Here is a 26,253-nt window from a genome sequence, read left to right on the forward strand (position 1 = left end):
AGGCAAAGTGAAATAAATTCGCCGCACCGACACGTCAAGTAGTCCGCCCGCCCGAGCGCCGCCGCGGGCCCCCGCCGCACCCCCCCACGCCGCCTCGCCGCCCCCGGGGGGACCGGCGCGGCCCGGGAGCTGCGGGGACCCGGTCCGGCCGCCGTACAACTCCGCCCGGCACCCCTCCCTCCCCGCCGGGCCCCTCAACCCCGGCGCCCCCCCCCTCGTCCCCGCTTTCCCAGCCCCAGTCCCTCTCGCCCGGCTCTCGGGAGCGGCGGGGGCGCGCACGGCGGCGGCGGCGGCGGGCCGGCGAGGCCGCGCGGCGGGCTCCCGCGCGAGCGAGTGTGTCTGGGCCTGGGCGGAGGGATCCCCGGGCTGAGGCGGCGGAGGTGCTGCGGCCCGGGGCCGGGTGGTGAATGGGCTGGTGGTGCTCGCCGCTGCTGCTGAGAGGAGGAGGAGGAGGAGGAGGAGGAGGATGAAGAGTTGGGCTTGTTTGTCTCCCACAGTTTCGCTCCTGCTGCTCTGATTCCCGCCCCCCCTCCCGATTCCGGCCCGGGGCCTGTGTGTGTCTCTCCTGAAGGAGGAGGAGGATCCAGTTCCTCACCCCCCCACCCCCCTCCTCCCCACCCCCCCTTGCCTGGGGAAGAGGAGGAAAGAAACAGTCCAGAGAGAGAGAAGAGAGAGAGAGAGAGAGTGAGAGAGAGAGAGAGGAAAGGAGGAGGAGGAGGAGGAGGAGGAGGGAGCAGGGAACAACCTACCATCTTAACACACTAATATCTAAAAAGTGCGAGAGGCCCAGAGCAGCAGCAGCAGCAGCTCCAGCTTCTTCCCTCCCTCCCCATGAAGAAGAGTTCCCTCCTCCTCCTCCTCCTGCTTCTCCTGCTCAGAGTTCCTGCCTCCAGCTGCCAGGGGGGACAGCCAGCCAGCAGCAGGAGGGTGCAGTATCCCAGCTTTTCCATTCTCTCTTCTCCTCACGCTCCTCTCTCTCTCTCTCTCTCTCTCTCTCTCTCTTTTTTTCTTGAGTAGCTCTACGTCCCCTCCCTCCCCCCTTCCCCCCTCTCCCTCGCTCTGTCTTGTCTCTGGTGTTTGTCTCTGGGAGGAACTGGGGCTGCTTGCTTTGGAGTTTGTTGGGGGGGGAGGGGGAGGGGAGGGGTGTGTGGGAGGGAGGAGGGAAAAGGGGGTGTTCTCGCCAGGACCCCTCCGTCAACTTGAGATTCGAGCAATAACTTCCCCTTCGGAGCGCCCCCCTGCGTGCCCTTCCTATTCCTACCCCCCCCCAAAAAAAGACAATGGAAAAACCTGTCTCCCCCCCTTCCTCTCCTCTGCCCTCCACCCCTCCCAGGATAAATTGGAAGTAAGTTTATGAGCAGCCTCGGGAGCCTGGGCGCAGAGTGCAGGGCCCGAGCGGGTGACAGAGGCGGCACGTTGGGGGTGGCGGGGAGGGGGCGTCACATTTTCCCGGTGGGGGGCCGGGGAAGGGGGGCCGCCGGCGGGGGGTGGGGGCCTCCTCCGCCCCCCCCCCACCGGCTCGCCCAGGGCCTGGGGAGGCTCGCCTGGACTCTCTCCTCAGCACTCCCCCACCCCTCGGGATGCTGTCGGTGGTGGGGGGGGAAGTTTTTATTACGGTTTTCTATTTAATTAGGATGATGATGATTTTTTTGTGTTTTTTTTTTTTTTTGGGAAAACCATCTTGTTTGGCGACTGAGAGCTGGTTAAAAAAAAAAATTTAAAAAAAAAAAAAGCTGCGGCTGCTGACGCTGCCGGGCCCCGAGTGTGTGTGCGCGCGTGTGTGTGAGTGTGAGTGTGCGAGTGTGTGTTGGTGCATTTGTCTTGGGGGAGCCGGAGCCGCGTTGGAGAAATTCCGCTTATTCTTCTTCTTCTGCAACTTGTTATTCCAGAGAGTCGGCCTGCACCCCTCACCCCGGGGCCGGCCCTCCCGCGCTCGCCCCCGCCGGCGGCGGCGGCGGCCGCGGGGCGCCCCCGGGACCCCGAGCGGTCCGGGGCCGGCGGGCCGCGGGGAGAGGGGCCGCGGCCGCCCCTCCCCCGCCCGCGCCCCCGCCGGGGGGAGGGGCGCGCGGAGTGGGACTCTCCGTTTGGTCCAGCCCCGTCGTGCACGCAGTTCCCAGCACTTCTCGTCATCCTCTATCCGGTCTCTTTATTCTGCTGAGCGGTGCGGTTAGGATCGCTGGCTTTTTCCTTTCCTTTTTTTTTAAAATTTTTTAATTTCCTCCGCTGGCCACGTTCGAGATGGTGGGTAGCGGCAAGGTGGCCCCGGGAGGGGAGGGGTTAAAACCCAGATTGGGCCAGGAGGATGGGGGGTGGCTGGGGGGTGGGGCGTGGGGTGGGGGGGGGAGACTGTCTCCTTTCAACTTTGTCTGTGGCTTGCACCCCGGGAGAAGGCCACACGCCAGTGGAGGGGTGCAGATGTGCCCAGAGTGATCTTCTAAGTAGTTGAGTTGTGGCGAGGAGGGTAGGACTGCTAATGGTAGGCAGGTTTTGTTTTCATTGGTGAATGGAGTGTCATCATATTCCGGTCAGATGTTGAAATATTCTTTGTTTAGGTCTTGAAGTAGAGGATCTCTTTCGGCACGTCCACATTGTGGGGTGTGTGTGTGTGTGTTTTAACGATGTCTCTTGGAAGTAAAGGCTTTCTAGAATTTCAAGCGTGAGTTAAGGTCGGGCGGGTGTGGGCCTCAGCACTGGCCTTGACAGTGAACTTTGTAAGGCTGTGTTTTGGATTTCAAAGATTTGCCCCATAGCTGGGGATTGTTCTCCATAGGTGTCGGGAATGTCGATGCTGGAGCTGGGGCAAGTTCGAGGGAAGCGCATTTATCAATTATTAATAATTGATAGCAGAATATTAGAATCAGATTAATATTTTCTGATGAAAGTTATTTTGTTGTTTTTTTTTTTCCCCATCTGAATGCAGCTGGCACTGTGGGAAAGGAAGCTTTCTCAGAGACACACTTTTATAGGGGTTCTATAGGGTGGGGAGCCGGCATGCCCTGCAGCATCTGTGGTTTTATTGAGGGCTTGGTAAACGGGCTGGGACCCAACACATCTCTGGGTACTTTTCAGCCTTTCTCTTGTTTTGTTTACATCTCGTGTTTACTCATGTTTGGACAAGGGAAATAAGTAGTTCACTTCTTTTGAGTTTTTGAAGACTAGCTTCCATTAAAAATAAAAGTTTCTCACTTGGCTTGATCCCGTTTTGTGTGACACAGACTGCATTTTTTGGGATGTGGGTTGAGGGACCCACTCTTGTTAATTTTAAATTTGGTGAAGTCCCAGCATCTCCTTTCTTCTGCCTTCATTGGTATATGGAATCTACTTTGTGGGTTTAAAACCAAACTTCTCAGGACCATTTAAAATATCTGAAGAATGCATTTTGAAATCCCAAGACAGACCTTTTGGTGGCAAAGGGGGCGTTTTGGGGTGCAGTTACGTTCGTCCATGTTCATGTTCACCAAGCCTGAACTTCAAACGCCTGCAGATGTACCGCTCTCCTTAAGAGAAGGGTGTAGTAATAGTGCAGAGAAACCTCAAGCCCAATGGCGGACCAGCGTGTTAAAAGCATACATCAGACGTATGCGTTTGTCTACAGAATAGTATTTACAACTTGACTGCCCTTGCTCAGCAGGCCTCCTAGATGGTTTTCTTTTTTTTTTTTTCCCCTTGAGTGCTTGTGAAGGCTTCTTACTTAGTTTTTAGGGGGAAATGGGCGTACTTCATGTGAGCATGTTGCATTTTGGACTCCAGTCATTATGAAACGGGAGTAGTCATAGAATGCAAACGTCTCCGGTCTGTGCTGAGTTTTATTTTTAAGAGGGACAAGTGATGGACAGAGCCCTCTTTCTTTTAGCTTTGAAGGGCCCATCCTTGGCCCTGTGCAGTCATCAGGAAGGAGCCACCTCAGAAATCCTCCTCTTCTGCTTACATGAAGAGCTCTAAAGCTATCCAGCAGGAGGTGCTGCACCAGGAGAAAGCCCTTCACACTTTTGAGGGCCTTGCTCAGGCTTATGACAACTCTACGTAGCTTCAACTAAGCCACCGGATTATCACCTTAAAGTTCCAGAAAGACTTTGAGTAAGTCCATTTAAAAACTTCACTAATGAATTACATTTGCGATTTGAAACTGACATCTCTCGACTACTTTTTTTTTTAACCTATTTCCAAAGTATCTTCAAAGTAGTTTTGTTCTTGTGGCTTGCTTAAAGATGTGTGATGTGGTTGTCTTTGGAAGGAAACTAGTCTTAGATGTGTGAGTGGGGGGATGGACTGCTTATTTTTTTAAAATTATGTTCAGTGTGTATACGCAAAAAGTACTTGGTATTCTTTGGGACCTTTAAGCGGCTTGATAACCCCTGTAATATTAATCCAAGTGAGCTGTACTGAGCTTGAGCTCTTAGGGAGGAAGAATGTGGTAAAAATCTTCAGCCTTTGTGCATGTCTGATCCCTAAATCTAGGGACCTAATGATTCCAGTAGGTACATCTTAAGCCTCTCAGTTCTATAAATTCCTGTGGCTGTGATAGTAAGGTGGCCTCCACAGACTGAAATTTGTTGAACTACAAGTAAAATTGTCTTGGTGAGGATGGGTCCCTGCTGATAGGCCAACTTAGTAAACAATGACTACTTAACACTGAACCTACTTCAACAGTTTTACAGCATTCGCAGGACCTGGCTCATTGAAACTGTAGTAGGCGAGTTATCACTAGAAGTACCTTGCTGTTACGGTTGCTTGTATAGTTTTAAAAAGCTTAAAATGTATAGAACATTTTATGGGCCTGTTTTGAGTTTTGTCTGTTTTCTGGAAATAGTTCTGTGGTTTTTGTCTCTGTGAGAATGAAAGTTCTTTATAAATTGTCAGGAGCCATACAGATGTTAAGTGATTGAGATAGGTAACTAATTCATAGACTATTTTTGCCCTTAAAAAAAAAAAAGCTTTCTCCATATCAATTGAGAAAGTGACCCCCTGAACAGTTTATAGGGAAAAATATTTTTTTTAAATGTTACTGTACTTACCATAAAGTTCTTTGTTAGAGTTTTTGAACCTTTGTTTAAAAAAATGCTGCCTATGCAGTTTTATGTGATTTTCAAAGAAGGAAAGAAAAAGATAACTTTTCCTTTGGAAATCCTGTGAAGTGTGTACCTTCTGTTAATTTTTTTTCATTCTCCATTGATGTGACAGCTTTAGCAGGGGCTTTTAGGGGAGATTTCAGTTTCTTGGCTTCTCTCTAGGCTTTTATTAACACAGAGAGTAGCAGATGTCATGGTTAAGGTTTTATTGTTTTCTGTGACACTCTAACTTTCTAAAAAAGTCATACTGACTAAAACTTTCCAGCTTATTTCAAAGGGAAAAGATGTGTGTGTGCATTAGCATTAGGAGCATGTGTGTGTTGTTTTTTGTTTTCCTATTTTAGAAGACTGCGTGAGGAAATGACTATTCAAATCTAGAGTGCAGTTAGATATTTCTGTGAAAGAATTAACTCAGAATTTTAAAACCCAAAGCCTTGGCTTTCTAAATAGACTTTCCTTATAAATTTTCAATCAGAATTGAAATAAAAATACATGAGTCATTGGGAGTCTCTGTGTTTATGACTTTATCAAAAGACATGTACCTTCAATTTAGAAGTATTTGTTCTTTATGAAATAGTCCCAATTAGAAAGTAAATATAGACTTGCCTGTGTGAAAGGTGAGAAAAACATTTAACTCTTTAGATAAAGACAGAAGCTCTCTAGGTAATAAATTTTCATCCCAGACATGTCTACTAAAGCTCCTTGTGAGGACATAAGCCAAAGCTAAGGTTATATCAATATGCTTCTAAATTAAGGTTTTTGTATTTAGTTAACTATTCAAAGGAAGTTTGTATCGCTAGCCTTAGATAAAATTCTATTATATCAATATCCGTACATGATTTCTTGAAGCATATTTGAATCTTCATATTAAGTTGTGTTGTGATATATTACTGATTGATGTTGGCTTATCAGGAACTTTTGCATGTGGTGTTTCTTTGTAGGTTTCAGTATTCTTTATGAGCAGGGCAGTCTATTTTGATCATTATTAACTATACCAGATGCTTTTTTGCTGCTTTGACTTTTTTTTTTACTTCTTATTTAAGAAGTAATACATAAACACCACATTAAATTTATTGCAGGTAATTATTTCCAAAATACTATATGCTTTCTCCCTGTTGTGTCTGCGTGGCCATCCTGTCTGGTAGACTTTCATGTCATTCTTGTGCGGGCATTCCAGGTTTGAGCAGTTGTGTCTTGTGAGGCTGTTGAAATAGACTTTTAAGAGTAACTTCCACATTACTTATCCATCAATCCAGTCTTAACTCTTGCCTGCTTGCTTGCTTGGGGTTTTCTAAAGCAACTTTATAACACCAGCAACTTTCTAACACCAGACGGCCTGGTAGTTTGAATGCCTCTGGACTTCTCTTGCTGGCTGCAGTACTTTTCAAGGCCTGCCTCCTTTCTTTAAATAATAATACTTTTTTAAAAGGTCAGCGAGCAGATCTGGGTTGAAGGACATTATTCTTTCCTGTATTTCAGAATGAACCACAGAAAGGTTTTCTGTTTAGTTTCCTAAGTAGACAAGGCAGTGATTGGGGAATGGAGCTAGGAAGGGATGAGGCCTAACAGGTTGATGATCTAGGCTTTATTTCGACTCTCTTTGTGGGCCTAGGGGGAAAAAAATAACTTAAACACAGGAGCCAAAAAGATGGGTTTTGTTTTATTGTTTTGGCTGCATTGAGAATACAAACTGTCAGTACTTGAGGAGAAGGAGCAGCCGAAAGGAATTGATTTTTTTCCCCCTGCTGCAGATCCAAGTATTGTTAACCATGTGCATCTCCAAAGCACAGCACACTTGCAAATCAAAGAGTAGTTGAGTCTTTCACTCAATTAACAGTCAGAAAACCAAACTGCTTTCCCTTTTCAGTCCCTTTTTCAATAAGTACCCCAAACTTGAGGATAATGACAATAATTTCCTGATAAAAGTGGGTGATAGTAACCATGGCAACTGCAATCTCTGGCCTCTGGACAGTCTGTTGTATTGATGAAGCTTCAGATCCGGAGGTAGCGCCACTTTTATGGGGAGATGTAGTGGCATGTGCTGCAGGTGATTTTTAGCTGGATCGGGTGGAATGTGCGTGCCAGCTTATCTTTCCTCGTTAGGAATTTCTTGGCCTGTCTTCCACAGCCTGTTTTCAAAGGTGCTGTTGCCTGAAAATAACCCACCACCTGGGTTAGGCCTCCTGATGCAGATTGCAGGCAGTTGTTTCCCAGCTTCCCCCTTCATCTTGCAGAAACGTGTGTGTGTGTGTGTGTGTGTATGTGTGTGTGTGAGAGAGAGAGAGAGAGAGAGAGAGAGAGAGAGAGAGAGAGAGAGAGAGAGAGAGAGAGAGAGAGAGAAAGGAACTGTATACATGGGAATTATAGCACAGACGACCAGCCAGGGTTTGGATATGTTTAATAGCCTTTTTATTCTTGTAATCATTTGTGCTACCAAAAGAGGTTAATGGAGGAGAAAAATAGGTCTAGTATCCCTCCTCATCCCAGGCACCCCAAATATTGTGTGTGTGTGTGTGTGTGTGTGTGTGTTTAGGAAAAAAGGGGAGAGGAGTGGCAATTATAAAATACTACAGATTTGGCAAAAGAGGAACTTGAGTGTTTTTGTTTTGGCGATGTTCTTGTATGTATGCAGTACTGAAAGATTGAGAGTATGTGTCCATTGGATAGTACTGGAGTCATGGAAAATGTTTTTTTAAAGAGAATTTCCTAAAAGAAAAATTATAAAATATAACTTGAGAAGACCTTTCAGGGGAGATCTAGTAAAACTATTTAATTTTTTTTTCTTGATAGAGAGCTTTGGATCACATCCTGCCCAACTTAAAAAAAAGTTTCAAAAATTATTTCCATCATATCAAATAATTTAGACTTTTTTTCTTATGCTTATTCTATATAAGGTTTTTTCCAGTGTGAATATGTTGATGTAAATAATAATGGATACTTTCCCCAATGTGTGCTGAATTGTATTCTGGAGCAGAGAATACATGAAGCTAGAGTTTACATATATCTTCATAACCAGAGGTAGTAAAACTGCTAGATAGTTGAGACTCCCTTAAAACTTACTGTGATAGGGTGAAGTGCTTTGCGTACTACAAGTCCCAAGATGCACTGCAGCTTTGCCTTAACTTCAGATCAAAGCATTGCATGCTGGGACATGTAGTTGATTTACACAGCACAGGCAACTCTCTTCCCTCTTGTCTACTCCATTTTATACACAGCTTCCCAAGCCACCAAGAACTTTCTGCTAAGTAAACTTTGATTGGGAGTATTGTGCTTACTCTGCTGCTGAAATTCTAAAGTGAGTCTCTAGAAACAGCCTAGTGTTTCAGTTCACCTGCAAATAGCTTATTTTTATATCCTTCTCTACATGATGTACATATAAAATAATCCAACATTGTATTACATATATACAAATAATGCATGCACATGTGTGTGTATCTACATATGTAAAATCAAGTCTTAGTAATAGTAAGTTATTTTTTATGCCTGTGCTGATGTAGATTTCTTCATAGTTACAGCATTGTGGATTGCTAGTGTGGCCGGCTATCAGAAACATCTTATTGCTTATACTGTAACATTACTATAGGGCTTGAAATGTATTCCATTGCTTTTGAGTAGGGGTGGGATGGGGGAAGGATGCATACAGTTCAGTAACTTGAGTTGATTGGAAGGCTTTGCTTTGTTAGCAGCATTTGTGTTCAGAGCTCTGTGATTCTTCTGTAGTAATTGTTAGCATCTTGAATATCAATACTCTAATTGGGAGCCAGAGTCCTGAAAATAATTGTTGGTTTAGTGGAAATTTAATACTCAAAGATGTAGTCTGGAAAATGGAGGAAAAGATGAGGTGTCTGTAGTAATATTTTCATTTGTGTAAGATTTAAATGTTTTGTTCTTTTGAGGAGTTTGGTACTTTTACTTTATTAGCTAAGATCAGAGAGTCGTATGGGGATTCAGTGCTGAGTCCGTGAACGTGTTTAGCACAGTGCCTGTGGTATGAGGTCTCAGTACTTACCTGGCATTAGCAACAGCTGTGGTAGCAGCGGTGGTTATTAAAAAATAGAGTACTTGGGCTCAAGCAGAAGGCAGAGGTTTTGAGAACGATGATCGCAACAAATGTACATATGTTCTGGACACAATGGATGGATGGATGGATTGTGATAAGAATTGTACGAGCCCCCAATAAAATGATTAATAAAAAAATAGCGTACTGTACATTTTTCTTCTCTTTTTTCATTATAATTTGTTTAGAAGCCCAGGCTGTTCTAACAAAATTGAGATTTGGGGCTTACGGTCATGACACTGCAATTTTTAATAATTTTTTCCCCCTGTATTAAACATACTCGTACCTCAATTTCTGACCAAGTGAAAAGTTGCTCAGGGACAGACAACCATCCAGTAACAGAATTTTGACTTGGATTCAACCCTTTCCACTGCCTTAGGTGGACTTTAAAAAGTTCAAAGGATGATGACATTTTGTTGTTGTTGTTTAATGTAGTTATATCGGTAACAATCCCCAACTAATGGATTATTAAAAATATAAGTAGCTGCAGAAATACTCCTTGTGTCTTAGTGTATGTAACCTTCGAAAACTACTGTGTTAGAAGCATGGGCCAGTTTGTGAGTGCAGTTAACAGAGTTTATGTATTGAGTCTCGCAAAGCGAGCAGCTCAGAAAGAAAATGCTACTCTAAAATCTGTGGGCTGTACTTCTACAGGTGGGGTTTGAAAAAGTCCCCCATTTTGTCTTAAGGACATTCTAGTTCATGAGTTGATAGGGCATTTTTATTTGTGTTGCTGGTCCCTGTTAACTTTTTTGGGTGGGAAAAGGAGGCCAGGGCATACTGAGAATGTAGACCTCAGTTGTGATGCCGTGCCTCACCTTGGGAATATGCAGAATCTGGCAGGGGTCTTCTTTCCCTGCCTGGCTAGTGGCCTTGTGTGGAGGTCCTGAGCTACTCTGCTGAGGACTGCTTTGCTTTATGTGAGGGAACTCTACCATTAAAAGTAATTACTTAAGCATTTGCTTAACTGTAAACCCCACTGTAAGAATAACCCTTTCCCCCTCATAAATAAGATTTTAAGGGTTCTTAATGTACCGTATACACTCGAGTACAAGCAAACCCGAATGTCAGCCAAGGCATCTAATTTTACCACAAAAACTGCATTAAAAATGTGCTGAAAAACTTGGCTTATACATGAGTACACACGGTACATTAGACTCAGGGCGTATTGTCTTTCTAAGTGTTGGAAATGTGCGGAATCTGGTTTGATGTTTCAACATTATGAATTGTTTTCTTTTAGATCAAATTCTCTTTTCTAGATGACTGTGAAATGAAATAAATTCAACAGTTAAAAAGAAGTTATACACAAAGGACTAATTGTAAGGGAGCAAGTGGCCTCTTGTGTGAATTGGCCAGTGCAGGAACTGATCAGACTTAGGTTCACCTTCGCTGCATTTTATAGATACACACACTCCTGAAGTTCCTGAGCCTTGGAGGACAAATCCAGGGAAGAAAGCTGGGCAGCTGTGTGTGGTTCTGGACATACACCTACATGGTGGAGCAGAGTGCTCTAGCTTCTTAACGACCTGGCCTGGGCCGTGTGAGTGGAGCACGGTGAACAGTTTCAGAAGACCGGGTTTCAGTCCCTCTCTCGCCCCTTAGCTGTGTGCTTTGAGCAAAGCAGCTAGGTGGTCCTCGGTTTTCCCAGGGTTAAAATGGGTGCATTGGTGAGAGCCCACGCCCCTGTGCTGCTCCAGGGACTAGGTGGCCAGGCGTGCACTTTCTAGATTGTCAAGTAGTGTACATAAATCAGATTTCTCTAATAAATGGCTAGATTTTAAAACACTTGTATAGTTTCACATGAATATTATTATGTTTCAATCTGTAAGAGGACAAAAAATAAAAATTGGCGATCTCTCCAGCCCTCCCTCCCCTGCATGTACCACCAGTGAGCAGCAGAGAAATTCTTGATATATCTTTAGTTGTTCTTGATAGATTTGTGTGTAAAATTCAAATACCATAAGTGTGCTGCGTATAGGAGGTAAACTCCCCGCCATGGAGTCAGTTCTGCCTCAGTTGTGTTAAGGTAAGGAGAGAAAAGGTTGTTTCTAAAAAGTGTTTATTTTGTTGTCATCGTTGAGAATGTACATGCACCATTTAGGGATGCTGGTGGCCTTCAAGCTGTGCCCCATTCTCTCCCGCCTTTGCTGAGTTGTTTCCCCTCTGCTAACATCATCTCACTGCCCCCTAAGGTTCCCATCTAAGCTCTCAAATTGCTGTGGTCCGTTTGATCACATCTAGATGGTTCTTAAAAGAACATATAATGTCCAAGGTAGACATTTTTTATTAGTTAAGCTAAACTATTATTTGGGGATCATTTTTGGTTTACGTTGGGAGATGCTGTCAAGACAGTTGTTTCTGGGGCACACCCAACCGTCATTGTTCCAGGAAGTCTGCAGTCCAAGGATATTTGAGATTCTATTCTCCGTGTCCCTTTTGATCAAGATTCTTGTGTAGAATCTTTATTCAACATGTTTGGTAAGGGGGCTGGTCACCAGCCAGTTTGGGTCTCTTGACAAATGGGGCAGTTTTTATGGAGGCATTTAGCTACAAATTCCATGTCCTTCTCTTCCTTAATATCCTTCCTCTGTTGTTCTGGGTGAATATAGACCAGTTGTGTCTTAGATGGCTTCTTGCAAGCTTTTAAACACCCCCCGCCCACACGCACGTTCTGTGTGACAAAACTAGGAAAACTAGGAGGTAGAGCAGAAAGCACTAAGCATGCTATTAGGCCAATTAACCTGGGATGTCCCATGAAACCATGACCCGAAACCTCCACAGCAAGGAACCAAATCCCATGAGGTTTTGGGTTGTACTCAGCAGCTACTGTTACTTGTTTTTGTCACTGCTGTAAATCATCTGTCATACAGTTTTTGCCACTTCAACTTTTTATCAGTACACAACTTATGGAAAGTAATTAAAGTAACTGGTGTACAACTCTACCTTTAATCCGTTTGATATTTCTATCACCAGCGATCCCCTCCTGTAAGCCACTAATACACTTTGCTCTCCATACATTTGTCTTTTCTTTTTGTGTAGGTGAGTTCACGCAATATTTGTCTCTTTGTGATTAGCTTCACTCAGCAGGATGTCTTCCAACTCCATCTGCACTGTAGCACGCATTAAGACTTCATTTCTCTTACCGGCTGAGTAGTATTCCCTTGTGTGTAGCGTACCACATTTTGTTTATCCATTCATCTATTGTAGAGTGAGAAATTTTAATAATGGACTTTCATATTTGAAAATATATAAACATTAATGATTACATAAATACATGTATGTGTACTTAGGAAAATGGTATAGAGACTTTAAAGTTTGACAAATTGTGGAAATAGTTTCTGAACCTTTGAACCATCTGTTGTTATCAGTACTATTAAAAATGATACTAGTGTAATATTGATTTCAGTGCATATCATGTTCAGGGCCAAGCCTTTTTTTATACATGTAGAATCTCTTTTTATTTTAAGGCCTTCAGCAACATTTGGAGTATTTGCTGTTAGTATCCTGCCTACATTTTACAGATGGGAAAATAGAGGCTTCTCCAGGATCAGATACATAGCAGATAACCTGAGGTTAAGCTCCAGGTCTGATTCCAGGTCCCTTGATCTTAGGTGTTCCAGATGCTGTACTGAACTGTGTCATTCCCATAGAAACTTAGCGAATGAATCGAAAAGTTTTCAACGACAGTTTTAAATTTACTGGAATGGCCATGATGATGATATACTATGAGTCGGAGAAAATGTCATGTTGCTTTTGGTTGTGTTAGATGGAATATTTCAGAAGTAGTCAATGTTGGGATGGAAGGGAAATGAAGGCAGTTGGCACGGCGCCTTTCTCGCTCATTGTCTGCCCATCGTTGAAGAGTGCCTAGCACGGAGGGGTTGGCGAGTAACGTTTTCTTACAGGTTGGAAGTTGGTTGCGCTTTTTAGTATGGTGGGCTATTTTATACATTTTCTGAATGGTTACAAATATTTTATATTCATTGTTCCAGTCCTTATATAATAACATTTTATTTATTTATTTTTCTTAATAGCGTTGTAGAAGGTTAAGTGTGTTTTCTTTTAAGGAATGTTACAAACGTAATGCATCTGAGTTTTGAAAGTAATTCCAGCAATATAGAGAAGATATATACATACTAGAAAATGAAAGTCATCCCATTTCCATCCTACTTTAATTTTTTCTTATGCATTTAAATATGTACTACATATTTATACATCTTAGGAAAAAAATGGAATTATCCCCTCATACTCCTGTAATTTACTTTTTCAGGTGGCTGTTTTTAAAAGTGCCTGTTTTTGAAAATAGAGTTCATGTGAGAAGTGAAAGTGAGGTTGGAGGAAGAGAGGTGAGCGAGAGTTAGACATTAAAGTTATAACCCTAAAGCCTTAGGCTGATCATTACTAATGAGCCAGAAATCATTTTAAGATCTTTTTAGTCACACCTCATACCTTAGACATTGTTATTTTCAAAACTTTAAAGAATGCTTAAAATGATAAATCGTTATCCTGCATAAATATTGTAGGAGACATAATTTCAGAATTAAATTCTACTAGTTCCTTCTGGTAGTTGCTTATAAAGGGAGCAATTTCAATTTCATATATATGTGTTTTTTATAGTAGCCTCTCTCCTTTTAACAGTTGCAAAGTAAAGTGGAGTCTGAAAACCGAGACAATTATTAGAATATTTTAATTAATAGAGACTGTAGTTGGTTTTGCTCGATAGATACATAGATAGCCTGCATAAGAATTTATCCAGCGACTCAACATCTTTATTTTGTGGTGTTGACTGAATTTAACTTCAGCCCCATGCTTACTCCTCTTGTCACCAAGTGCAACAAGCCAGTATTTTTCAAGGCAGTAATAATTTCTTCTTAAAAGTATTTTTTATAGCAGAAAAAAACATTGTTTGTTTGTTTGGGTGTTTTGGTGTGTTTTTTTTTTTTGCAAACCAGTTAAATTATTTGAGTGCTATTTGTTTTTCTGGCATTAAAAAAAGACATACCTAGGGCCTTAAAGTCAACTTTAAATATTATCATCTGATTGGCTTTTAGAGCTTTAACTTGTTGCTAAGGTTATTAGTTATAATTCATCTTTATAATTTTTAAATTAAAAATGTTATTACATAAGTAATAAAGCTTTTTCCATTATAAAACTTTTTTTTCCCCAAAGCCTTTGTAATCCTAGAACGCACTATGAATTTAAGGTGCTTTATGCTTCTTAATGAAGTGCTGGAGCTTGGCCTTAAAATCCCAGGAATTGGGTCTGATAGAATGTAGCAGTTTATTTAAATTAAAATATTGTGAAAGCTTTAACAAGCCAAGTTAAGATTGGTAACATTTACCTGCTTTTCATTTTGATTGGCTCATAGCATACCTTAGAGAGTATCTTTTTATTCCTTGAAATAGTTTTATAGGGTAAAAAGTTTCCGTTAATAATATGGATGATAAAACTGAGACAGGGGCAAGATTTTTAGTAAATTAATGGCACAGCTGAATTTTCCTGACTTTCTTAATTTTGGCCTTCATCTTGACCCATAGTCCCCTAACTTTTTCAAATGGTAAACCAAAAACGAAACTCAGTGCCATCAAGTTGCTGCCGATGCTATAGAAGAGGGCAGAACTGCCCGTAAGGGTCTCCAGGGCTGTAGTAACTCTTTAAAACGATAGCTGCTGCTATATATATATATATATATATATGTATTTATGCGTAATATTCTAAACGAGTAAGTTATGAAACAGAAGAAGATTGGAATTTTAAAAAGGAAATGATTGAAAAATTCAAGTTAGGATATCTTCTTCCCAGAACAGGGCCCGCCCTCCCCTGGGGGAGCGTCCCCGCCTCCTTGGAGGCTAGGTAGGCCATTGTGCCTGCCGAGTGGCAGCCATGAGGACACCTGGAGGGTAACTGGTAGGAGCTTGTGGGGCTTTCCGTTAGAGTGAGCTTTTGCAGCTTTTTAATTTTAAAAAAACAGCCATTCTTCCTGTGAGAGGCTGGGAAGCTTGAGGGTAAAGGCCTTGAGCGAGTTGGGCTTAAGAGACAGACACAATAAGGCCTGTTTCTCCAGGGTTGACCAAAGGGGAAAAGGCTGCTTCCCCGGTTGCTCCCGTCCCCTCCGAGATGGCAGCGCCTGTTTTCTGTTGTTGTCAGGCAGTTTATAGAACGCAGGAAAGCTTGGTAAGCGTCTTCTCTGTGCCTGATATGACGTAACATTGTAGAGTATGCAGCATGCATGTTAAGTACAAGTGGTTGTATTTGGCTTGTTGCTGCAGCATTTTGAGGATGTCTTAAGAAGCCATTCTCACTTGATAGAGTAGAATATGTACAAATTCTTGAAATCATCATTTCACCGAGACTAAACTTTGTAACTTGAATTTTTCACTGGAGTAGTATTTGTTTACAAATACCCCCCCCACTCTGCCCCCCCCCCCCAGCACTTGAAAACCGCGTTCTTTTTCTGAAAGCATCTTAACTTATCAGGACCTGATACTGAAAAGCCTACAAACACCGTGATGCGGTCTAGTTTCTTTATTTAATCTATATGCAAAGCGTATTGTAATTACTGTTGTTCGCAGGTTTTCAGATGAGGACTCCTTCCCCCCACCCTCGTTGTGCTCAGGGGAGATAGGTTAGGAATATCAAATTGACCCCTTGGTATAAAGAAAGAATGACCAGTGGAATGAAACAGAAGTTCAAGTACAAAGCAAACCAGATACGAATGCAGAATGAAAATATCTTTTAGTAAAATGCTAGCATCCTGTACTTGGAACAGATGCCACATTAATTCAAAAGAGAGCCCAGAAAACGTGGCAACTTTACGATGTCAATGGAGGGAGCTGCAGTGGTGCCTGCTCTCATTGTGTCAGGTTTCCAGAACCTTCAGGGCCAGTCCTCTCCCCCTGGATATTGATTTATGTCTTGTATATTTTACATGTTAACATACAACTATTAAATCCATGCATAATTTTTGGTTTGTGTAATTCAGTGCATTGCTATAGTGAGCAGAGAAAAACTGGAGTTTTAAAAGCCCTACTAACTTGTAATGCAAGGGCTTTAGGAGTCTTGTTTTAAATATGCCCGTCAAGATACACAGAATTTGAGGCACGGATGGACTTTTCTCAGAACCCTTCAAGGCACATAGATGATAATTAAGGTAGGCAAAGATTGGAGTTTGAAAGAGGCAAAGTGCTTTTTGAAGGTGGAATTTGGAGAAGTTACAAAACTACGAAAATTTTGCATTTATTTTCTCATTTAAATTTATCATTATCATTGGATGTTTGTTATAATTTTAAAGTAGGTTAGATTCATTCATCCCTTTTATGGCGTTTTTGAATGATGTTTAGAAAGAAGGGTGATGGAAGGGCACTGTGCACAGTTGCTTGTTTCCAGAGTGATGCTCGTTGGATAGAAGATTGCACCAGGTCAGCGCTGCATTGCCCGTTTCTTGCAGCGCCTGGTTAGGGTAGATCTGAGTGTGGGGACAGTGGGCTGAGGGCTCTTAGCCAGAGTTGCAGTGGGCCGCTGCTGAGCAGTGTTGTGATCTTGTTCCCAGGGCCATGCCCTGTGTGCCTGTGGAAGTCTGGTGCACATGCTTAGGAAAGCACTCCTAGTGTTCTCTCTCTTGGTCTAAAAAGCTTACCATTTAGTGACTGTATTGAAGCAACCAACACAGTTTTGTTTTCGTGCGATTCCGGCAAAGGGGCGTTTCTGGTACGGCGGTAGTGCACAGTGGTTACCAGTGCGGGAAACTTGTCTGGGCTCAACTCCTGCCTCTGCCCTGGGTAAGTTCTGTGGCCATGACCAAATCACTTCACCCCGACTGTCTCTGGGCCTCAGTTTCCTCATCTCTAAAAACGCTCCTGAAAAGCCTGCTCTCTGTGGTTGCTGTAAGGGATAACTTAACATGTAAGCAATTAACCGCCTCATGATGCATAGGAAATGCTAACTGAATAGAGCTCTTATTAAATATTACTCCCTGCCATTGGTTCTTTTCCTTTCTTGAGAGTCGAAGTGAATGCCGTACAGTGGGACACTATCAGAGCTTTGGAGCGTGACCCCCAGGTTGGAATTTCACGGTAGCCACTAATAGTTGTGTGACTTCGGACTCCTGAGCCAAGCGTCCTTCCTGAGACAGAGATTTAAGACCTACAAGGGCACGTCAAGCAGTTCGTGCAGAAGTTTTCGTGAGTCATTTTTCAGTGAACTGCTTGATCCCCTTTTGTCTATGCTGTGTATGAAACACTGTGCTGCTTACTGGACTCGCTTCTTTTTTTGGGGGGACTTGTTTTTTCAACTCTGATAAGGTTGGGAACACCACCCTCCTAGGGTTGATGTGAGGACAACCTGCGGCAACTTTAGTGATACTTGATAAATACTGTTGTTAGGTGAGATGTTTCAAAAGTTCGTGGAAGAAATAGAATTAAAGGATAATGGAATATTTCCATGAACTTTTTGAACCCCTTATGTTATGACTGCTAAATTCCCACTAAAAGTTAGCAGGGAAAGAGTAAATATGGAACAGTGTAAGTGGAAAGGATAGTTTTCTTTTCTGAAATGTCATGGGGAGAAAAGATAGGGGGCAGGAGAAGAGTTTTCTAATGAGTTCTTATTTGTGAATACCATGAGTGAAATAGAAAATATACCACTATATGCCAGTTTTAACAGAGGTTTAAGAAACATTTCAGTGTATTAAAACACTTAGTGATATAAGCTTGATCTTTTTTTTCTTTGCCAATAACTGATGAATCCAGCGTCAAGATGTTTATGTAGGTTACAATAGGTCACTTTGTGTCAACTCAGTACTAGACTAGGCATCAGTACTCAAAACTCCAAAATATGAATCAGCCGGCCCGTCTGTTAGGCTTTCTTCTAGGATGTGTACTTAGCTCTTGAGAACAGGTCATACAGTGTAGTAAGTAATGGAAAAAATTGGGAACACCAAAGATAGAAGCCAGCCAGGCACATAAATGCCTTCTAATAATTATTGCCACCATTCGTCTGTCAGTTTATCCCATTGCGGTGGTTTGCATGTTTCTGTGATACTGGAAGGAATGCCACCGATACATGTGCCGAGGTGACTGACACATGCTGGGTAGGTTTCAATAGAGCTTTCAGACTAAGATAGGCTAGGAAGAAGTACTTGGTGATCTACATTAAAAAGAACAACAAATGCAAAAAACGGCTGGTAAAAACCCTTATGAATCGCAGTAGCACACTATTTTATGTAGTAGCAGTTGGGAGGCACTCAAAATACCGCCGGGGAAAAGCTACCTCCTCAACGTACAGTGGATCTGATGTAGATGGAGTAACGCTTTCGAGACCTTCATTTGCTGATGTGCCTTGGCTCCAAATAGAAGAAACAGCTGCAAGCAGTCATTCGTAATCCGAGTATGGAATGTACAAAGTATGAATCTGGGAAACTTGGAGGTTGTAAAAGGAAATGGAACACTTGAAGATCGATATCCTAGGCATTAGCTGAAGTAGTGACCGTTTTGAATCAGTCATATGTTTTGCTATGTCACAAATGGCAAATTGAAGAGGAATGGCATCTGTCATTAACTTTCCCGTATCCTGTTCCGAAGCTCATGAAGTTCGCTGATCGGATAGTAGCCATGTAAGGAAGACTAGTTAGTATGACTGGTAGTTACATTTAAACACCAGCATTAATGCCAAAGTTCATGGAAGCTTGAATATTTTTATCAATTTCATAAGTCTGAAATTGATCGAACATGCAATCAAGATGCACTGTTTGCATTAATTATTGGAATTATTTTGATTGGAATGATTAATTATTCCAATTATTAATTGGAATTATTAATGATTGGAATGCAAAAGTTGGAAGCAGAAGAAGGATCAGTAGTTGGAAATTAGCCTTGGTGATAGATATGATGCTGTCAGTCTTATGACCTTACCTATTGGAAATACTCTTTTTCCACATAAACATGGACGATCCCAGATGGGGGATACACAGGAATCAAATCTACAGTTTTGGAAATTAACCATGGAGAAGCAAGCTCGGTGTCATCAAACCAATCAAGATCAGAAACAGACCATGCATTGATCACATGCAAATTCAAGTTCAAGCTGAAGGAAATGAAAACAGGTCCACGATACCCAAAATCATAACCCTGAGTATGACCCACTCAAATTTAGAGATCATCTCATGAACAGATATGGCACACTGAACAGAAGACCAGGGGAGGACACCATACATCAGCAGTTCTCAGCCTGTGGATTGTGACCCCTTTGGCAGTTGAACGACCTTTTTACAGTGGTCGCCTAAGACCATCGGAAAACACATATTTTCGATGGTCTTAGGAACTGAGACACCGGTCCTCTATCTGTCTCCAGGCGTGTCCTCCCACATGCAGATACGCCCACCTACAAGTACCCACCTTGAAGACTGCTACCCATGCTGCACTATGCTTCCAGACAAAATTTTATTTATTTGTAATTAGAAATAAATATTTCACAATATATAATTATATATTGTTTTTGTCATTAATCACTATGTTTTAAGTTCAATTTGTAACAATGACAATACATCCTGCATATCAGATATTTACATGACCATAAGAGTCGCAAAATTGCTTTCCGCTTGCCCGTTCCACCTGGAAGAGGGCCTCACTGGAAGAGGGCCGTAGGCAATCATGGCGCCCAGCCGGAATGGCATGATCCTGAAGCCCCACTTCCACAAGGACTGGCAGCGGCGTGTGTCCACGTGGTTCAACCAGCCGGCGCGGAAGATACGCAGGCGCAAGGCACGACAAGCTAAAGCCCGCCGCATCGCCCCGCGGCCCGCGTCCGGCCCCATCCGGCCCATCGTGCGCTGCCCCACGGTGCGCTATCACACCAAAGTCCGTGCAGGCCGAGGCTTCAGCCTGGAAGAGCTGAGGGTGGCGGGCATCCACAAGAAGGTGGCTCGCACCATCGGCATCTCCGTAGACCCCAGGCGGCGGAACAAGTCCACGGAGTCCTTGCAGGCCAATGTGCAGCAGCTGAAGGAGGACCGCTCCAAGCTCATCCTCTTCCCTAGGAAGCCCTCGGCCCCCAAGAAGGGAGACCGCTCTGCGGAGGAACTCAAACTAGCCACGCAGCTTAGTGGACCTTTGATGCCCATCCGAAACGTCTACAAGAAGGAGAAAGCCCGGGTCATCCCGCAAGAAGAGAAGGACTTCAAGGCCTTCGCCAGTCTCCGCATGGCCCGTGCCAACGCCCGGCTCTTTGGTATCCGAGCGAAAAGGGCCAAGGAGGCTGCAGAGCAGGATGTGGAGAAGAAGTAGTAATGTTGCCAGGGCCTTTAATAAACTCTACACACACACACACACACACACACACACACACACACACAGAGTAGCAAAATTACAGTTATGAAGTATCAGCGAAATAATTGTACGGTTGGGGTTACCACACAATGAGAAACTGTATTAAAGGGTCATGGCATGAGGAAGATTGAGAACCACTGTCATACGTGAAGAAAGCAAAAGCTCAGAAATTTGCTCTTAAATGTAGAGTAGCTAAAGTGAAAGAAATGATGACATAGAGAAGTTGAACCAAAGACTTCAAAGGGGGGTACCTCAACAAGACAGCATTGTGATGAAATGCAGAGACCTGGAATTAGATAACCAAAACGGAAGGACACATTTGACATTTCTCAAGATGAAAGAACTGAAGAAAAAATTCAAGCCTCGTATTACAATGTATAAGGATTCAATGTGCAAAGTGACCAAAAACTCAAAAGCAAACTCATTGCATGGAGTCAGTTCCAACTTTTAGTGACCTTATAGGAATGAGAAGAACTGCCTCTGTGGGTTTCTGAGATTAACTACGTAACTGTGGGAGCAGACAACCTCATCTTTTTCCTGTAGAATGGCTGGTGGGTTTGAACTCCTCACCTTGCAGTTATAGCCCAGCACAGAGCCCACTACACCAGTAGGAGCTCTACTTACACATTGAGCTGCTCACCACAAGATCTGTGGTTGAAACCCACCAGCCACTGCACGGGAGAAAGAGGAAACTGTCTGCTCCCATAAAGATTCAAAGTCTGGGGGGAGCAGGGAGGGAGTGGGAAAAAAAAAAAAGAGGACCTGATGCAAAGGGCTTAAGTGGAGAGCAAATGCTTTGAAAATGATTAGGGCAAAGAATGTACGGATGTGCTTTATACAATTGGTGTATGTATATGTATGGATTGTGATAAGAGTTGTATGAGCCCCTAATAAAATGTAAAAAAAAAAGATTCAAAGTTCAAAGTCTAAGACCCCAAAGGGCAGTTCTGATCAACCGTACAGGGTCACATATGTTGGAATCGACTCAGTGGCAGCGAGTTTTAATTGTTTGTTTTTATGAGCAAAATGTTGAATGATGCAGGAAGCATAAAAAATATAGAAAAGAGCTACTGTATTATTTGAGGAAGGTAGACTGTGTTTTATAACTGAAGGAAGAAGTCTAAGGTGTACTAAAAAAACAAGGCATTAGGAATTGATGCAGCACTAATTGAGATGTTTCCACAAACAGGTGCAACACAGGAAATAGTCATCTATGCTAAGAAATTTGGAGGGCCAGCTACCTGGCCAACTACTGCAAGAGATTTCAGGATTTGTGCCCATTCCGAAGAAATACAATCCTCATAGAATGTGAAAGGTTTTAATAATATTGAGATAATGCACAGGTAAAATTTTGCTGATGATAAAAAATGGTTGCAGCAATATATGGAAAGAGAACTGTCAGAAATTTGAGCCAGATCAGAAACAGCTGTGGAACGAGAGCTATTTGCTGGTGTCAGGTGGATCTTGGCTGAAAACAGAAAATGCCAGCTATTTACCTGTGTTTTATTGGCTATGCAAAGATATTTGATTGTGTGGGTCATAATAAATTATGGATAACATTGTGAAGAACAGGAATTCCAGAACACTCCATTGTGCTCATGCAGGTCCTAGGCGGTCTTGACCAGAGGAAAGCCACAGGGGGAGGTTTGAAATCAGGGAAGGGATACACCAGGCTAGATTTTTTTCACCATCCTTCGTGTGCATGCTGACGAAGTAATCCAGGAAGATGGGCTATTATGAAGAAGAGCATGAATCAGACTGGAAGCAGGCTCATTAATAGTCTGAGATACGCAAATGACACATGACTTGAAGCATCTAAGACAGCAAGATCAAAGATTATGGCCTTTGGTTTGGATTACACCCCCACAAAAAACAAAAATCCTTATAACTGGACCAATAGGTGACATTATGATCAACAGAAAGGATTTCAGTTGTCAAGGATTTGATTTTACTTGGATCCACAATCTACAGCCATAGAAATAACAGTCAAGAAATCAGATAATGGAATGCATTGGGCAGATATGCTGCAAAAGATCTCTTTGAAAGTGTTAAAAAAATTTTAAATGTGATTTTGAGGAGTAATGTGCTGTCCAGTCATGGTGTTTTCAGTCACAAAAGCTGGACAAATAGTAAGGACAACTGGAGAATGGGTGCCTTTGAATTTGGGTGTGGGCGAAGAATATTGACTATACCATCATCTGCCAGAAGAAGGACCTGTCTAGAAATAAGTACAGCCAGAAGGAAGGATGGCAAGACTTTGTCCCATGGACTTGGGATTAATCCCTGGAAAAGGTGAGCCACAGCAAGAGAAAGAAGGTCCTGTACACATGGCCTGAGGCAGCACTCACACCAGGGGCTCAACCTTCGCGACCATTGTCTGGAGCAGCGGTTCTCAACCTTCCTCACGCCGCCACCCTTCAGCAGTTCCTCCGGTGCTGGTGACACCAAACCATAAAGTTATTTTTGTTGCTACTTCATCATGGTCACTTTGCTGCTGTGATGAATGGGGCGACCCACGGGTTGAGAACGGCTGGAGCAAACGGCGGCGACACGGAGCTGGGCAGTGTCCTTGTGTTGTGCATGAAGTCCCTATGAGCCAGAGCGTACTCGGTGATCCCTCATTGCAAGAAGTAATGACTGACGCAGTTTAGTTACTTTTTGTTGCGAGGCATTCTGCCTTTGTGAGATTGTTAGTGCCTGGTCTGTCTTAGGGTAATTATAGATTTCTCTGAATATTGTCGTATGCAACCTATACTGAGTCTAGAAATGGCCAGATTATAAGTTGATTATGAGAAAAGCCGCTGTTTAAACCTTTGCCTTAAGTGATTTCCTCAGAAGTAAGTGTTTTGTGTTTAAGGATTGAGTTTTATTACATTTCTATGCTATCTATCGATATCCCCACCACCTACCTGAAACCAGTAAGTGATGAGGGGGAAAGATCATTATATATATCACATGACTACTTTTATTCATTTCTTACACATTTAAATCTGAGCACTTTCTGATTTTTCACCAGTGTATTTTTTTATGGGATCCAGCATTTGTAATAAATTGGCAAAGCATCCTGAATATGGTATGTTAGCACTAGCAAAAATTTGAGTTACGGAAGTATAAGAGCTTCCGATAACTTTCTGTTTTTATGAATGCAACTGAACCTCTTGATAAGGGCCTAGTAGGGGATAGATATATTTACTGTGTTGTATTTTGTCTGTCTTCCTAAAACAATGTTTCTTCTTTCTGAGCAGAAATTCCAGCAAGGTTATTTTGATGAAATTGTTGTGCTTCAGCTTAACTGATAATTTATAAAATTAAGCTGCCTTTACGTCAGGTTGTATAGTCTTCTTTCCGCTAAAAAAAAAAGTAATCGTACCGTACTTTACAATAGCTGAGTGGCCTGCAGTAAAAACCTTTAGCTTTTAAATTAGCATATGTATATATATATATATATGCAGTGTTAAGTTTATTTTAAAACATAATTGGGGCCCCATAAGAAATACTTCTTTTGCTTCAATGAGAGTGTAGAAAGCTTTAAAGTGTGTTTCATTTTCATAAATACCTGGGTTAGGACTACGTTGCTAGAATCCTTCAAGTTGACTTAAAGAATCAGACCGTTTCGAACATTGGTTTATATTTACCTAATTTTAAAAGCTGTTGTGGCTGTTGACAGGTGAAACTCCGTTTCATAGGCACAGGAAGCAGTCGGGTTCACTGGGTGCAGGCGGGGGGGGGGGGGGTCACTGCTTTACAGAGGTGAGCTTTCGCCCTCCCTGCCTTTCCTGTACCTGTTGTTTTAGTATCTCCTCTGCTTTTACCACCACCTGTCTGCTAGTCACCGTCCCACCAAACCACTTTCTTTGTTTCTCATCAAAAAAGTCATTATAATGACTTTTCAAATTAGAAAAAACAAACAAACCACCTAAACCCCAGAGTTTTTCAAATAGGGAGATCTGCTGTCAGGACCTGAAGGATTTAACACTTGTTGACACCCCTCCCCCTACTTTGGGCCTTTGGCCAGGAATTGCGTAATCAGGTAGCTTAAAATCACTTGGGAAGTAACTGAGTATTTTTGAAAACGTTTTGTATGTGGATGAAGGAAGAGGAGAGAAAAATACCTTTTTGCTTTAAAAGTTGCTGGAGGTTTTCTAGAAATGAAGTAGGGGTGTAGTGAGGAAAGGTGCAGGCTTGTTACTGATCTAGGAGAGGGGAAATAGCCATTTACTAGCTCTGGGCTCTGGCAGTGGGCTCCTGCAGGCCTGTGGACATGATCTGAGAAGAAATGGAAATATTAATGTTGAGGATTATGAAAGTATTTTAACTAAGAAGGCTAGCATTTCTTTCATTTCGTTTGTAAAATGTGCACTGTGACTGATGCTTTTTGGGTTAGGTATGGGCATGCCTCGGAGAGGCTGCACACTCCCTCCCAGACCGCTCCAGTAAAGCGCGTCATAGGACTTGTTTCACAGTGCTTGTAAAAGTTAGTTATACTGTAGTCTGTTAAGTGTGCAAGCGCATTAGGAGAAGCTGTGAACTATTGTGAGAATCACCAGGAGGCATGAAGACACCAAGTGAGCATGCCACTGGACAAGTGAAGTGGCTCATGCCCTCTGGCTAGAGGTTGAGTTGCTGCTGCAAACCTTCAGTTTCTTAAAAACACAAAACCGTTACATGAAAAGTGCAACAAAAATGAGCTACATGTTACTGATCTTGTATGTTTCTTCAGGTGATAGCGGGCCCTCATTTTCAGGTCTGTCCAGTTTGTTTCAGATTTGGTCATGGGTGGGATCAGCTCCACAGCAACTAACAACAAAAGTAACAAGGCTGTGCTGGATTCAAGTCGAGTAACTTCTAAGCTCTCTAACACACTCAATCTATTTTTCACTTATTACTGGGGGGAGGGAGGGAAAGAAAACCATATTTGAGACCAGAGCTTTAATTTTAGCCATCGGATTATTTTTAAAACCTTATTGCAGACATTTAGAAACAAATAAGACATAGTGTATGCTCTTAATAAACACCGTGTACTCATTATCCAACTTCAGCAGCTATCGGCTTTCTGTTAGTCTTTATGATGTGTACAACAAAACAGGAAAGTAATCTTATGCTTTCAAAATACGTAGTACAAATAGACCTAGTGGTAAACTGGAAGGAAAGTCTGTGCAGGAATGTAGCTCTTCTTACCCGTTGTCAATGCAGTGCTGGCCACCTGCTTTAAGATGGTACTGTTCTCACTTCTCTTACAACTTATTGCTGAAGATGTCTGGACACGTTGGAGTATTTATTCTTACCCTTTTTGTCTTTAGAAACTACAAGATGATGAGTTGTGAACTTGCTGTTGCTAGGAAATTGCAGGGTTTTTAGTACATATGTGGCTCTGTGGCTTTGGCTCGGACCACCAATAATGGTCATTTCCAATGCATGCCGAGCAATATGTAAGCCAGCTTACCATTGCTGATCACGGAATCCTGTCCGAACTTTCCTTTCTAGTCTCTTTTCTATTTAAATAGCATGCGTGCATTGCTTGACTAAAGAATAGCATGTCCTAACTCATAAGATGACTTGTTGAAGAGGAACTTTGAGCTGCTTGCAATCCTTAGGCCTGGTACCACGATTAAGCACTGAAGCCATTTGTGTCTCTTTGGAGGGGCAGTAAGTTGTTCACGTGCCTGCAGTTATGAGTCTTACTCAGTACTCGTCACAACAAGGTGACGGTAGCCTTCTTCTGAATTTTCTTGCTTTTATTGGTTTAAATTAGGCCCATAGGGGTGATTATTCCACCCCAGTGCGTGGAGAAGCATCGTCGCTGGAA

The 26,253-nt window shown here is 42.7% G+C and overlaps 1 protein-coding gene and 1 pseudogene across 18 annotated transcripts in view; both read left to right on the forward strand.

The window, feature by feature from the left end:
- The first annotated feature begins 501 nt into the window (after positions 1-501).
- PHF21A (PHD finger protein 21A) overlaps positions 502-26,253 on the forward strand; it is a 204,878-nt gene continuing 179,126 nt past the window's right edge. For 4 of the 18 annotated variants that reach the window (XM_075545816.1, XM_075545817.1, XM_075545814.1 and 1 more), the window contains exons 1-2: positions 503-927; positions 3,854-4,077. The gene's annotated coding sequence lies outside the window, so the exon portion shown is untranslated. Of the gene's footprint in view, positions 928-1,017; positions 1,346-2,125; positions 2,242-2,382; positions 2,477-3,853; positions 4,078-17,162; positions 17,307-26,253 lie in introns of those variants that run through there. The other 14 variants (XM_075545819.1, XM_075545821.1, XM_075545822.1 and 11 more) reach the window with 8 other exon arrangements.
- On the forward strand, positions 19,756-20,405 carry LOC142446601 (large ribosomal subunit protein eL13 pseudogene; annotated as a pseudogene).

The sequence above is a fragment of the Tenrec ecaudatus genome, chromosome 4 (genome assembly GCF_050624435.1).
Source record: "Tenrec ecaudatus isolate mTenEca1 chromosome 4, mTenEca1.hap1, whole genome shotgun sequence".
NCBI lineage: Eukaryota > Metazoa > Chordata > Mammalia > Afrosoricida > Tenrecidae > Tenrec > Tenrec ecaudatus.